The 9,758-nt window shown below is 45.5% G+C and overlaps 1 non-coding gene across 1 annotated transcript; it reads right to left on the bottom strand.

Annotated features, from left to right (window-relative positions):
- Positions 1 to 8,834: 8,834 nt before the first annotated feature.
- On the bottom strand, positions 8,835 to 8,916 carry trnal-uaa (transfer RNA leucine (anticodon UAA)). Its single transcript has one exon. It is a non-coding gene; the product is annotated as a tRNA-Leu (tRNA).
- Positions 8,917 to 9,758: the final 842 nt, after the last annotated feature.

The following is a 9,758-nucleotide window of genomic DNA, read 5'->3' as shown; positions in this document are numbered from 1 at the left end:
TGGAAAAGCGCAACAGGTCAGGCAGCATGCAAGGAGCAGGAGAATCGACGTTTTGGGCATGAGCCCTTCTTCAGGAATAAGAAGGGCCTGAAGAAGGGCTCATGCCCGAAACGTCGATTCACCTGCTCCTTGGATGCTGCCTGACCTGCTGCGCTTTTCCAGCAACACATCTTCAGTTTCGACCCTCGTCTGTTCCCTGGTTTAGTTCCTCCAGTGGATATTGTTTCTTCCGAGCTATTAATTCAATCTGGAGTTTCCTTCCTGCGTTTGACAAGAACTTCTGCTTGTACTCCTCCTTTATTACGCCTCGTTCATTTCCAGTTTGTTGGGAATAACGAGGTGGGCCAGGAGACATGGCAGGTTTGCCGGGGAATGTTGCAGTGATGGCGCAGACACCAATAGCTGTTCACCCTAATTCTCTGCTGTCAACATTCATTCATTCCACAGCAACAGGAAATACTTCATTGCACTCCTGTCGTTGTGGTTCGCACTGTGAGTGCGGTTTCTTTTCTTGTGGATTATGAATTCTATTTAGAACTCGAAAGGATCATAATATTTGGAGGAAGGAATGACTCCTCACCTCAGGCATAAGTTTAGGGAACTTTATTCGGAGAATGTGAGCCTAATCCCACACATGCTACCGAGAGGGCAGAAAGCCTGTTAGCTGGTCCACTCTCAATTTGTCTCCGAATGTCAGACTTTTCAAAGAGCAGAAATGGGAAATGAGGAATATGGGCAGACCGAGAGTCCGAGAATGTGAAAGAGGGTCAGGTGCATGCACAGAGAAAGAAAGAAATATGGAGACGCAGATTGACGGAGATACTGAAAGAACCAATTCTCCAATCGACATGGCTGCTGACTTACAGAAACAAATAATAAAAAAGGTAACTATTAAGCACAGCCTTTCACCATCTCCGAGCAACGGAAGGATTCTTACAGCCAACAAAGTCATTTTGAATTTTCAACATTGATGGTTGTAAGCTAATGAAAGATTTTGGTAAATATCCTGACAGGGAAAACTGATAATTTTACCAAAAGTATAATACAGAAATGTCTAAGTAACCTCGCTCCGCCGATATGAAGCATTAACTCTGTTTCTCTCACTGTCGTACTAAGTTTTTCTATCAAACCTTGGTTTTGGTTCCGATTTCAAACATCTGCAATCCTTTGTTTCATATTATTCTTAACAACGTTTGAGACAAAACCAATGACCTGACGGCTTCAGCAAATCGGTCAGAAATACTGTTAGCAAGATATCTTTGCAGAACGCATCGCCCATTCCCTGACCAGGAATCACCCTTTCCCCCTCAGAAAATGCACCAACTCCTAACCGTGAGATTAAAAGGGAAAGCAACAGAAGCTGTCGCATTTATTCTCAATGAAACCACTTATGCATTTCATTTTGGTTCATTTTCGCTGCACATTAGTTTCTCGTTGTCTTACAGGTTTTTTTTAACACAATAGGAAAATACCATTCGGCCTATCGTGCAGTATGGCTCATCAGATAGCCGTCTGTTTTCGATCCAGTGTCCAGCTTTGACAGGATACTTTGTGTGTTCTGTTGTTTTCACCGTAAAATTCAGAAAAAGATTATCCCTGCGATCTTAAACGAGACAACAATGGGAGTGAGTTATATACCGTCATACTGAAGTGAAATCCCCTCGAGCAACCCATTCACATTTTCATCCATAGAGTGAGTCACAGACACACGTGCCCGGAGATGGGGGGAGGAGGGCAGAGTTTTCAGGATTATACCAGCTCCTTGTGATTCAGTACCGCTCTCCACCGACTTAAGACCAAGCCCCACCCCGCCCCCTACACCCCACCTATATACACACACACACACACACACACAGAGGTTTTTCCGACAAAAGGCAGCTTTAGGCGCAACTAAAGTCAGTTTTACAGACAATGAGAGACGTTGCGTTGAGCTGGAATTTAAAATGGACAATTGCCTCACATGCAACTTTCACATTTGAAAACACACTGATCCAAAGTCTGCAGCTCCTGAAAATCTGTCGCACATTGAGGTGCATTACTACCAAATTCGAGACCCACTGATCCAATCCCTGCAGTACATTGCACACAAATCAGGAAGGATTCGAACCACCAAAAGTCAGAGGCATTATCCATTACGTCACTGGCCCAACGGCAGCCGGAGGTACGACAGGTAGTCGATATGAAATGGAAACATGGACATCGGGGTAAACAGTATTCACAAGGTGAACAATCAGTAAAAATAATTATCGTCACTGTTTCACATCGGATGTCCCACTTCGTGAAACAATGTCTTTCAATAGCCAAGGCAACATATTTGCTCTCAGGTACCTGCTTCCGGGTCGCCTGAGCCTCTGCTGGAAGTTGCCATCATTTTATTCACAGTCAGTCTGCGATTTTTTTATTCACTCCAGTGAAATATCTTTTCATACCTTGCGTCATGACCTTTTCCAGTCAAGACCCTGAGCCAGTCCAGAGAGAAACCTCTGTTGATTTGAATCCCGCGATGGAGAATCAGACGAGATGAACAGCGCCTTTTAGTGGTGGAATCCCTTCAGTGCAATCTCACGCATCAAAACCTGTTCTGTACATTCCTGCATTGCACCTACTGACCAACATCAGATCACCACAGCTCCACTTTCTTTACTTTGAAACCCAAGGCGATCATATGAAGCGTTTGCAAAATTGAAGAGAGAAACGTTGTTGCCGAAGGTGGTTATGAAGGGATGGACTGGCACAAGGGTGTGTACAATTCAGGTTGCTTTGGATACTATCAGCATTACCGGGGGCCCGTGCTGAGGAGTCAAAGTTTGTATCGTCCAGAAATGGATATAGTTCCAATTCAGGGAATGAAGGTTTAATTCTCTTCATGTGAACTGTCTGACTGAAAACGCTTTCCTCGTTTCACACAGAAGACATACCGGGATCCCTCCAGAATCAGCCCAGTGATTGCTTGAACCATGTAGAAGGACAATGACAGCGGACAGATACGATAGTGACCCCTTCAAATCTCCCTCCAATCATCTCACCTTCCTGAGTTGGAAATATGTTGTGTTCCTTCAGTGTCTCTGGGTGTAAATCCAGGAACTCCCGCACTTGCACCATAATGGCTGTACCTCCGTGTGAAGGAGTTCAATGGTTCACAAGAGCAACTCATCTCCTCCATCTCTGGGGGATTTAGGGATGGACAGCGAGTCCTATTGCATTGAGTGATATCTTTATTCCAGGAATGCGTTCCTAAATGTGGTAGGTTCCAATCGGTAGTTAGTTTGGAAGTGGAGCAGGGAAGTGAAATTGACGTGAATGACAATGATGACTGGGAGGCATGAGGCAGGAAGTGAGTCTGCATCTGGTGGTGCAAGGCTCAGTGTCACTGCTAATGGTTTAGCCTTTACAGCAAACTGTTTACATTGGCTCACACACCATTCCTGGACAATTCATGGCAATGACACTGTTCCTCTTCGTGTGAAATTCCCTCTGTGTGTATGAAAGCCGTCAGTACGCCCCAAGAGGATGAAAAATGTTCCCTTTGTCCTGTCAGCTTAAACAGATACAAATATCTGTTTGAAACCAATGCAAGAGAAGATTGCCCTTTTATGTGCCTTTGCATTGAAGAACGATAAATCGTGAAATGTCTGGTTTTGCAAAAGAGGTGTTTGATTGCAAATCACACTGAGTAATATTGATACAGAAATGTATTTCCGAGTTCATGTGGTCATGTGGTTAATGAACTGCACATATGGACGTTGCTTAGTTATTTAAAACCCCTCCTTGGTAAGCAGCTGACCATACGGTCCAATCGCAGTTGCGCCCGCTTGTTGTATTGAAAGCTCGGAGGTTCACCTTTTATAAAGTATCGTGTTGCTGATGAAGCGACTCAGCATCCTGCCTGAGTTCGAGCCTGTTATGGTTTGGCAAACCCACTCCTTTTTCCTGGTTTAGTTCCAGCAGTGTATGTTGTCCTTCCTAACCAATACACCAATCTAGAGTTTCTTACTGCTGTTCCAATAGCACTCCTTCTTCTCCCCCAATTTTATTCTCCCTCCTTCATTCCAAGTTTGGTGGGAATAACGAGGTGAGGCAGGAAACACTGCAGAAAGGCCGTGGAATGTTGTGGTCATAGCACAGAAACCACGAGTGGATCATCCTCATTCTCTGCTGTCGCCATTCATTCATTTTACAGCATCATTAATGATTCCACGTTCTCCTATAGTTAGTTTATTTTCATTTGGATAAGAAATGCAACTTTAATTTCGAAAGGGTTACAATGTTTTGAGGAAGAAATGGCCCCTTGTATCACATCCAAGTGCCAGACGTATTATCCGTAAAATGTGAGCCATGTTGTGCAGTCTCCTGCCAGGTTCCAGAAAACCTCTCAGCAGCTCCATTCTCAAACTATCCCCGAACGTCTGGCTTTTCATAGGGTAGGAATGGGAAATGAGGGATATTGGCAAAAAAAGGGTCAAAGAATATGAAAAGGGTGAGGTAGATACACAGAGATAGAGACAGGAAATTAGAGGCCTATCTGGACGTAGACACTGAACGAATCAGATCTCGGGTCGACATGGCTGCTAACTGGCAAAAAATAAAAGATTTTGATAACAATCCCCATTCGACAGATAAAACTGATCATTATCGCGGCATTGTGGTCTAGAAATGAAGAACTAATCTGGTTCTGTCATTGTGTGTCATTGTCTCTGTTTCTCTCCACAGATGTTGCCAGGACTATTCAGTTTGCACGTCAATTCTTGTTTTTGGTTCAGATTTCCAACATCTGCATCTCTTGGTTTTCTGTTCAACTTTAAAACCGATGTTCTGCCAACTTTGGAAAAGTGGTCAGAAATATTCTTACCACGATGTGTGTGCAGAATAAAGCACGCATTCCTTGACCGGGAATAGAACCGGTGTCACGGCGGCGAGAGCGCCAAAGGCTGGCTACTAGACTACAAGGGAAGGCAGAAGACGCCCTTACATTTATCCAGAAAACTGAATTAGTGACTGTATGAGAGCATGAGTCAAGCAGTTCATCTGAGGATGTAAATCTTCTCATTCCTGTTGTTGACTGAATGAGCGGTAACCAAGCCTTCTGCTTGGACACTCGAATATGTGAACTGCTCCAAACCATGACTGAGGTTTTCTGGTTTTGGTTCACGCAGGTTTAGAAATGCTCGGGTCCCAATGAGGCGTTTCAGAGCCTACTTTGGGATACATTTGACAGAGATGACATCAGGTAACCAATGTTCGCTGTGACCCGAGCAAATGAGAGCTTACCTTGTCACTGAACGAGGATGCCTTCACATGTAAAGCAAATGCGATAGTTTTGGTGCAGAAAGGATCAGTGCTGGTAACTGTACCCTTAAAATGGACGGCGGGAGAAGATCTACAATTCGAATCATATTGTCGACCCAGGAGGAGAGAAACTTAGTTGAGAGTGTGGTGCTGGAAAAGCACATCCGGTCAGGCAGCATCCGAGCAGCAGGAGAACCGCCGTTTGTTTTCGGAGCGTTTCATCATCTCCAGCCCTCACTTTATCCGAGGAGAGAAACTGAACGAAGTTTGACACAGCAATTAATCGGAATGGTATTCCTTTTCAACATGGCAGCAGATGTGGGCTAGCAAATTCAAAGCCAGGTTTGCTGATGAGAACAACCAGCAGGAACGCTCCATTCCCACCAATCCACTTGTCCCAAGGGAACAAAGTCGCTCCTGCCTGGTTTGAACTAGAGATGTTTCGGGTGTGACCCAAATGGAACAACGCTGTCACAACCGAGCCACCGAGCCAGCTGCTCTTTATCTATCACTGACATTTCCGTTCCGAATAGACCAATGTTGGCCAGGGTTATTAACATGATTTTTAAAAAAAAGGATATCACGTGAAAATGCTCAGGAAATACTGACAAACAAGTTGCCAGGTTTGCCGAGTTTGGAATGTAGGGCGAGGCTGAATAGGCGCGGGCAATTTTCCTTGCAGCGCTGAGACAGAGGAATGTTCATAACTGCACTCTTAAACAGGATGGCCAGCAGGGCTGTAGACATCGCCACATATTCACAGCCACAGCGCAGTGACATTTGAAAAGAAATTCACGCAGCAGTTATTTGGAATGATACTTCTATTCACCACTAGAGTAGTGATGGGCGAGTAAATGCAAAACAAGGTTTGCTGATGAGGCTGCAATAAAGCCCCATCGATCACCATCTGGAAAACTGTCGCCCTTAAAGCGGGAACAACAATATTTCTGCTCAGTTCTGAACGAGGCCATTTTCTGCAGAAACTGATGCTTCTACTCTCCAGAAATGTATCAGGGCCCGCCGACTGGATTCTTGAAAATAGTAATTATCTGTGCTGGAAACATCCACCTATATTCTGAACAAGGAAGAATGTGTATCGAATAAAACCGTACACGGCAATTAATTGGACTTGCATTCCCTTTGACGACAACGGCAGGAATGGGCAGGGACATACAGAGTAAGGTTTACTGAGCAGGTCAGAAAGCAATTACCTTCATCTATGTTGACACACAAGCCAATCGTTTTTACTGCCCGGATATTTGAAGGACCGATCCTTCCCATGGGAGGTGAAGGTGATAACTGCTCCCCCGCACAAACACAGTGGGGCCAGAGACCTGATCGAGCTGTCCCCCAGCGGTGATTGCGTTGTTCAGAACAGATTGGGTTTGCCGTGCGGGACTGAAACTCAGCGCGATCACCCAGAGACACGGTGTAACAGCCGCCAGCAGATGAGGAGGGGTTTGGGGCGGATGAAGACCCAGTCTGGGAAAAAGACTGGGTCCTAAATTCAGGGGGAATGAGTTTTACAGGGAGAAGACTGGAGAATGGGATTGAGAGCGATATTAGCCATGATCGAATGGCAGAGCAGACTATGGGCTGAAAGCTCTAACCGTCATCCTATACATTCTGGTCTCTGGTCATCTGGTATCTAAGGAAATAGAAACAGAGTTAATTGTTCATTTCCAAGTTCTTCGGTCATAAATAAGCAAAGTGAGAGATGGGACAGATCTGATACAAATTTAAAGGCTGGGAACATGGTTGGAGAGGAAAATAAAATACAAGAGAATAAAGTTGGAAGTCAGAAGATAGTCAATAAAAAGGAAGACTGTACAAATCCAGAGGGAGATGGACATGCAAAAAGAAATGTCACGAGTCCCGAAGTCTTAACACTTTTCCTTTCCAAAATGCGAGCAGACCTGCTGTGATTTTCAGCAATTTCATTTGTTGGTTCCGAAAGAGAAGATGGTAGTGATCTTGGACCAATCAGCTCTTCCATGCTCTGGGGATGTGAGACGTACCCGTTCACCCAGATCACTTCTGTCCCACTGTGAAACCTCACAATCCTGCCCCACCCCCACCCCTGTTACTGACAATAAACTGTCCATTACGTGAACCCCCATGAGCACACAAGATCATTTTCCGTGTGAATTGTGAAACGTTCAGGCGAGTTCCCCTCGGTTTCCGTCAGAACGGTCTGAATCACTTCATTTTGGTTCAGGACCATTTGACATTGAGCAGTCACTGTCAGACCCCGTCCCCCCAACAAGTAGACATTCGCGTTCTGTGTCTCTGAGCACTCTGTTTGGTGGACGTTTGGAGTGGAACCTGACGTTTTGAAAGAGACACAATTCATCGTATATTCGGCCGCACTGATAAACTTGTCTCTGGCACTTCCAGGAAAGTGGAGACAGCTTTCATTCAGAATGCGGCCGAACACAGTCAGATCCACTTGTCAAAAACGACCCCTGCACTGGGTTGCAATCCTGCAAGTGGAGCAGAGGGCTGGATTTCTTTAAAGGAGTGAAAGGGCCCATCGTGAGGCTTGAACCTACGGCCCTGAGATTAAGCATCTCATGCTGTACCGACTAAAGTAGCTGCGCCTGGCTCACGATTAATTAGTGTGTCATTTCATACTGAGGATATTTCACCTGGCATTGCAATTTGCAAGGATCCAGTTCATTCCTCCCAATCACAAATGTCATCATCCACAAATTCCATTTCTCAGCTAGTATTCATTCAGAACATTATTATCTATTTAGCACTTGTCTCTGGATTTAAGATTCAATATAAATATTTTCATATTTTTATCCTCATCTTTAGGTGGCCGGAATGATTCCCATCACTCTGGCAGACGTTAAATCAATTGGGAAATTTCCTAAGGAAACGCAATCATTCCTGTTTCGGGTGTAAGGAATCCCACCTGCTGCCGAGACAGAGTCCTCACAATCAGCACTTTCTCTATCCTTCCTGCCAACAACTTTCCCCACTTCTTATTTGCGAGACAGGAGTTTTGTTTATGAAACACTCAAAGGACAGGAACAATCTTCTGAAGCCATTCTCAATTTAAAGTAGAATTGTTGTCCCTCTCACACGGGAAGAGCCGTTCCTGGGGAAGAATTTTCCATGTGCTGTGTCCCAGGGCTGAGTAGGAAGCCGGTGATTGAAGCTGCAGTAGCCGCTTTCTGTTGGCAGCGGGGCCTTGGAGAGATTGGGGCCACATCCAGCTGCGGACTCTGCTGAGTTCTCGTGGTTGCAGTGTCGGTACATGGTTGGTCTCAATGCTTGAACTGAAATCATTGAGGCTCGGTGCGAAGGGCAGGCTCGAACAACCAAACTTGCAGCCAAACGTGCTGACTATTTGAGACACAGAAACTTGCAGCCAAACGTTTCCACATATTCATCGTAAAGCAGTGCAGATGAGGGGGCTTCCGACAGCAAAGTGTCCCACAGTTTTCAGAGTCAGTCTGGATTAGAGGCCTGACCGGCTGCAAACGCAAATATACAGGGCCTGCTAAGTTCCTCTGCCTGCAGAAGAGCAGCTGCAATCTTGGTAGCGGTGAGATTCGAACCCACGACTCGATAGAGACTGGAGCTTAAATCCAGCGCCTTAAACGACTCGGCCACGCTACCCTACAGGCAAAGAGCGCTCAAAATTGTCATTACTAATGTTTCAGCGTCGCTTCACTTCAGCACTAACAGATCGTGCATTCAGTAACGAACGTGGTGCAATTTAGAAAGTATTTGAAAGGGTTTGCAAGGTTTGCACTATTTGGGCAATAGCACGAAGCTGAATAGGCTTCGACAGTTTTCCCTGGGGCTTCAGGGCTGAGGAATGGCCTTACAGAATTTTAAAAAGTCATGAGGCAGACGGGCAGAGAATAGAGGGAGTAATTTTCACATAAATTCATACAGTTTTTGAGCTCAAGATTTCTACATGAATGAATGCAGTTTTTGAGCAAAGTACAAAAACTGCATGCAAGTACAAATTCACCCACAAAATATCTGTGTGCATGTGGGTCTTTGTCTATCTGTGTGGGTGTGTCTGTCTGGGGTGGGGGTTGTGAGTGTGAGAAAGTGTGTGTGTGTGTGTGTCTGTGTGTGTAGTGAGTGCGGAGTGTCTTAAGTCTGTGAGGGGGTGCATGTGTGAGTGTGGGAGTGTGCGTGTCTATAAAGCTGTGCGTGAGTGTCTGTGTGCGCGTCTGTATGTACCTGTGTCCGTGTGTGTGTGTGTGTAGAAATATGTGTGTGTGTGTGTGTGTATGTGTGTGTGTGTGTGTGTATAGTGCAATGGTGATCACCTGTAATGTGACATGAACCCAAGGTCCCGGTTGAGGCCCTCCCTATGGGTACCGAACTGAACTATCAGCCTCTGCTCGGACACTTTTCTCTTCTGCCTGTCCCAAAGTCCACCTTGGAGGATGGTCACCCGAAGGTCCGAGGCTGAATGCCCTGGACCGCTAAAGTGTTCCCCA

Source organism: Chiloscyllium plagiosum, unplaced genomic scaffold, assembly GCF_037043375.1.
Source record: "Chiloscyllium plagiosum isolate Xiang-an unplaced genomic scaffold, Cpla_swu_hap1 HiC_scaffold_82, whole genome shotgun sequence".
Taxonomy (NCBI): Eukaryota; Metazoa; Chordata; class Chondrichthyes; order Orectolobiformes; family Hemiscylliidae; genus Chiloscyllium; species Chiloscyllium plagiosum.
Note: the sequence above shows the minus strand (reverse complement) of the source record. Positions and strands in the feature narration are given on the sequence as shown.